This window comes from Xenopus laevis, chromosome 4L (assembly GCF_017654675.1).
Source record: "Xenopus laevis strain J_2021 chromosome 4L, Xenopus_laevis_v10.1, whole genome shotgun sequence".
Taxonomy (NCBI): Eukaryota; Metazoa; Chordata; class Amphibia; order Anura; family Pipidae; genus Xenopus; species Xenopus laevis.
Window position 1 is genome coordinate 56,814,580 of NC_054377.1, and position 5,853 is coordinate 56,820,432.

At 36.6% G+C, this 5,853-nt stretch overlaps 1 long non-coding RNA gene across 1 annotated transcript; it reads left to right on the forward strand.

The window, feature by feature from the left end:
- The first annotated feature begins 1,531 nt into the window (after positions 1–1,531).
- Positions 1,532–5,602, forward strand: LOC108714083. The gene is made up of 2 exons (XR_001935297.2): positions 1,532–1,824; positions 5,526–5,602. It is a non-coding gene; the product is annotated as an uncharacterized LOC108714083 (long non-coding RNA).
- Positions 5,603–5,853: the final 251 nt, after the last annotated feature.

Sequence of the window (5,853 nt, forward strand, 5' to 3'; positions counted from 1 at the left end):
CCATTAAATTGCCCTACTCCCCATTATGAAACAAATGACACTGGTAATGAGTATGTGCGTGTATTCTTTGATGTATGTTATAGCTTTATCTGTAATCTATGTGATCGTACAGAGCAGCATGTTCATTAAAGCTGAGCCAAAGGATTCATGCAAATCAATATTCATTTATATCTTGACGGCTATAAATGGAGAAGAATTAAGTGGCCCCTACGCTGATGACATCACCAACTTTTACCGCTACACAATAATAATAATATTAGCAATTAAACAGTGCAAAATACAATGAACAGGCATATTGTGTTTGCTTAAAAAGATACATGGCTTATTCTCAGATGTATGGCATAGTCATTGATTGTTGTAAACATGACCATCATGACTTTTTCTACATTTGCAATTTCTGAATCAATATTTTACATTTGATTTTTACCCTTGATATCCCTCGTTTCCAAATGTAGCACAAGTCACATCAATAGGCACACTCTGGACCTGTAAAAATCATTTTATATGTTACTGTGGAGTAGTGAAGTGGGAAATGCTTTTCTTTTTATAATTTGCAGTAACTGTCTTTTCCATTCCTTACAAAAGAACAAGGAAACATAAAAAAGCCGTTTAGTTGGCGAACCAATAAAATGTCTTTTGGTTGGCTACAATGATTACCTTTTATGAAATTTATATTTTGGTAAAAAATATAAATGATATATCTAATGCACAAGAGCCATGAATATCCTGTAAATTATATCCTTAATTTAAACATTGTTTGTGGCTATAATTAGAGCTTAGTGATGTAATTTCTGCCACTTGATTTAGTGAATCTTGTGAATGAATCTGAATCTTACAATAAATAATGTATCCCCAGTTCTAAAATATAAGGGTATTTGGAATCAATGACCTGTATGAAAGCACACAGCCTTCAGCCTTGTGCCCTTATATGGTCTAGGGACTGCTTGGACACCTCTAATATCCTTATATTTTACAATATAAAGGGGGTACATTCAGCGCCGGATTTCAATGAGGGGCGCCCCTAGGCCGCGCGGTCCGACCAGACGGCCGCGCGGTCCTAGCGCCCACCTCACCTCCCCTTCCCAGCGCGCCGGCGAAAAAACGCCGGCGCAGCTGCTGTAGTTGAATGGGGACGCACGCGTCCCCATAATGCGGCTGGGCGGCATGCCGCCCCTATTTTTTTGCCGCCCTAGGCCCGGGCCTATGCGCAAATCCGGGCCTGGGTACATTATTCACTATAGACTCCATATTATCCGAATAATACAAATATTTTAAAAATGATTTCCTTTTTCTCTGTAAAAACCGTAGCTTTTACTTGATCCCAACTAAGATATAATTAATCCTTATTGTAAGCAAAACCGACCTATTGGGTTTATTTAATGTTTACATGATTTTTTTGTAGTAAGACATGAAGATCCAAATAACGGAAAGATACCTTATCCAGAATACCCCAAGCATTCTGGATAACAGAATCCCATACCTGTATATGAAGCAGCACAGAGGGCTGTAAAATTGAGGGTCTGATCAGCATTGAGGGATGATTAGCTTTACCTGGAGTTAAAAGGTGTGGCTCAATTAAGGCTGCTCTCTGCCCTGTTCTGAGAGAGAAAGGAAAGCCACTACGGCTGTTTTTGGAAATTTCAGTTAAACTGCATGTAACCAAATGTTATTTCGCATAAGGATTATTGCTGGACATTTAAGATTTTTTCACATGGAGGCAAGTTCCCTGGTATCAAGGACTGGCTACAAGCTGCTGCCCTAAAGTGCTTGGGATTGAGCTGCACCTGCTTCAGAACGAAACAACAGGGAAACTCCAAAAGGACTGTGAGTGAAACTTTCATTTGCTTATTGGATTTAACCTGCCCAAGTGGGGCTGTGGGTCCTTTGGAAAGGACATTTTTATTCACCAGCAAGGCTGTAACTATTTTGGTTTACTGTAACCTCAGAGGTTATGAACGTTCATTTTATGTTTAAGTTGCTGTGTTATAAATAAATTCACATGCAAATATCAGGTGGAAACCCAGTGTACTGTCTCATATCTGTGTGAAAGGAGCTGCTGCTACCACCTAAAGAGTGATTTTTATATATACATATATATATAATCTCATTGGTCACAAACCGCACTCCAAGGACTTCATATAAACACAAAAAGTTTATTTCAATGTTTCAGCTCCTCTACTCGAGCCGTCTTCAGGAGCTGAAACGTTGAAATAAACTTTTTTTATGCCTAAGCAGGGAGGTGATCAATCTCGACTCTTACTAAAACAAGAAACTTTTTGGTTTAAGACATTGGGTACACTTTCACCAATGGGCTTGAATAAATACTATTCATTGTTTCTTGGAGCTGCGCTAGATTAAACCGACTGATAACTTCTTTTGATTTCTTAGTAGTATATTTACCCTTTAATATTTTGCTGTGTTAGTAGGACACCTGTCCTTTAATGTTTAAATCTGGTTACTTTTAGGACCATGGTTTTTGATCAGTGTGGGTGTGTTAATGATGTCACTAATGGGGTGAGGTGATGTTTTTAAATTGGGTTACATGGCAGTGAATATTGAAAAAGGTTTTAGACCATAACCAAAACGTCAATGTGGATTTAGTCATTTGTTTAATAAATCAAGACTGGAGTTCAATACTTCAACTGCAGCATAGCACCTGGAAGCATTTAACTACACACTTTTGTGTGTGGATGGTGACGGATTTATATATATATATATATATATATATATATATATATATATATATATATATATATATATATATATATATATATATATATATATATATATATATATATATATATATATATATATATATATATATTCCACCATGGTGTCAGCACTCACGAAAAATGATTTTTGTATGCCTGGGTGCAGAAACAATAATTTTATCCACAACACTCCAAAGGAATCCGCACTCACAGGTCTTAAAAAAAGTTAAAAATATTTATTAGAACAGATGACTAACGTTTCGGCCTCTCCGAGGCCTTTCTCTTGAGTGTTCATTTTACAAAAAACATGCCTTATATACACACAATCTGGCGGGAAACAATGGCAGCTCTGATGTTTATTCCTCGTCCGAACCAGAGGGACTCCATTTATGCTAACAAATCACAGATCCATTGCTCTTAATTATAAGGTATGCATTAAAGTTAAATCTAACAGTATATATTATTTAAATACAATGTTAAAACATGTTAAAAACCAATATATCCGGACACTGTTCCCATGTAACTATTTTGTAACAATATGCCAACTATTTATACTGACATAACATTCTTTGAGGATGTCTAAAGTCCGGACTGAAACGCTTCCTAATACATCCCTTGTTACTCCCAAATGCTGCAAAATTAGCCATACAGTATGTACCCCCTTAATAATTGGTCTTCACACTATCTCTAAGCTGTATGTAAACTCCATCGTCCAAGGTATGCAGTAGTTAACGACCTGGGTGCTGTTTAATCGATACTGCCCTCTAAGCTGTTTAATCGATACTGTCCGCTGAGGTGCCCACTGGAATATCTATTACTTATATATCATATCCACCCCCTCTCGTGACTCAACTCATCATATATATATATATATATATATATATATATATATATATATATATATATATATATATATATATATATATATATATATATATATATATATATATATATATATATATATATATATATATATATATATATATAACAAATAAATAGCTCTAGTAGAAAGGAAAGAGAGGGGTTCCTTTTATAATTTACAAACAAGTTTCTGTACTATAACTGGTATTTTAAAATATGATGCTTATAGTTTTTGAATAGTTTAAAGATAATCATGAAAGTTCTATTTCATAGCCTGAACTTTTTCGTTTTCGAACCCACTGAAATATCTCCTGTGAAATTTGTGCTTGACAAAAACTTCTGTTGAATGTTACAAAACGCTTATCAGTTTTCCATCTTTATTTGCCAAAGAAAGAATGAATCATTCTAGGTTAGGCCTCATGGCTGCATATTAATATGTTTTACCACTGTCAACTGACATAGCCTTAATAACAGGAATAGCCTTAAACCCAAGTTCTGAAAAGGTTAAGATGAGGAAATTATTATTAACTTGGCACCAGGCGAAATAAGTCTCAAAAGCTTTCTGCTGCTTGTGCCTCCGTTTCTTTGAGAATCTTTATTTAGGCTAGAGGTGCAATATTAATATTTCATAATCCTGGGCATCTTGCTAAAAACAAGGAGATTGAAAAGCAAATCACATTTCACTGCTAACACAGTATTCCAGGATTAGGTTCACAGTGATGATGCCATTGGGGAACTAGATTTTTCCACAAGCAACCCGTTAAAATATGTGTCAAGAAAAATAAGGTTTTTTTTTTTTCAGCAACATAACAATTCATCCCATTGTCTGGATATTAATAATATCTTTATGTACAATAATTCCAGCTCCTTTTTACTGTGTGCGGTTCCTGTGGTCCGTGTACAACTGTGTGTACAGATATAGCCATTAAAGTGCAATTAGGTGTTTTCTTTTTTTTTCCAGTTTTTTTACCTATGTAAATCTGATTTGAACATGATGCTCAAAATCAATTCACAACTAGTGATGGGCGAAAAATTTGCAAAACGGCGTCTCGTTCTTGACGCCGGTGCCCATTTTTGGCGCCGGCGTCTGTTTTTTAGAAAAAATATTTTTTGACGCCGGCAAATTTTTGCCGCGAATTTTCGCAGGCGTTTCGCGAATTTATTCGCTGGCAGCGAAACGCGCGAATTCGCGCCTGGCGAATAAATTTGCCCATCACTATTCACAACTATGTCATATGCTTAGCCAACATTTATTATAGTTTATGCAGTAGTTGTTGGCAAGGGACTACAACTACTGAACAGATCAAATAAATTATGGTTGAGTGTCCAGCACCGTTCCTACAATTTTTTAAATGTATATGTTTATATTGTATATATTTATAATGGGAACCTTAGTGGCTGATTTATTGTGCCTTGAGGACTATTGTTGGGGAAAAACTATTGCAGAACATTTGTGTTTTCCTAAACTCGCTCATGGCTTCTTTAGTCGTTTTTGTTTGTTTCCGATTCTTTTTAGAATTTACAAAGTGCATTTTTCCCCACTAAAGCTGGCCATAGACTCAAAGATCTCATCGTACGAATCGATGAATTTTCAGAACGTATGTGGAGAATCCCGACATTTTTCGTCTGGTAGAGATCGGTCGATCGGACAGGTTAGAAAATCTCTGACGGCTCCCGATAATATCTGCGTGTATTGCCAATAGTACGATCATACGATTGCTGTCAGGGGCAGAACATCGGCTGATCTGTTCTTTAACTACTTTCTTGGTCGGAATGGTAAAACTTTGATCTGAATGGTTAGTGGCAGGTCGGGAGATGGGAAAGTCCGATCGTACATTGATTCTTATGATCGGATCTTTGTGTCTGTGGCCAGCTTAACTGGTTTTTGCAAAAAATAGAAATCTCATCGCCTAAAACGTGGGGAATTTTTCATGTATTTTTTTTTTTAAACAGGATCAGGAGCAGCCAAAAGTAATCAATTGCAGGAAACACAAATGAGTTCAGGAAGAATTGAGGAACAATACAAGCATGAAAAAAGTTCCTGGGTATCCCATATGTGGACTAACAGCCTACAGGAGGCTCTGTTTGACAGTGCACCTGGTATTTATGCAACCAAAACTTGCCTCCAACTTGCCGCCAAGCCAGGAATTCAAAAATAAGCACCAACTTTAAGGCCAGAGAGCAACATCCAAGAGGTTGGTGAGTAAAATGTAGCTCACGAGCCACTGGTTCGGGATCACTGGTCTGAAACGGAACCTTGTAGAAAAAGAAGCAACCCCAA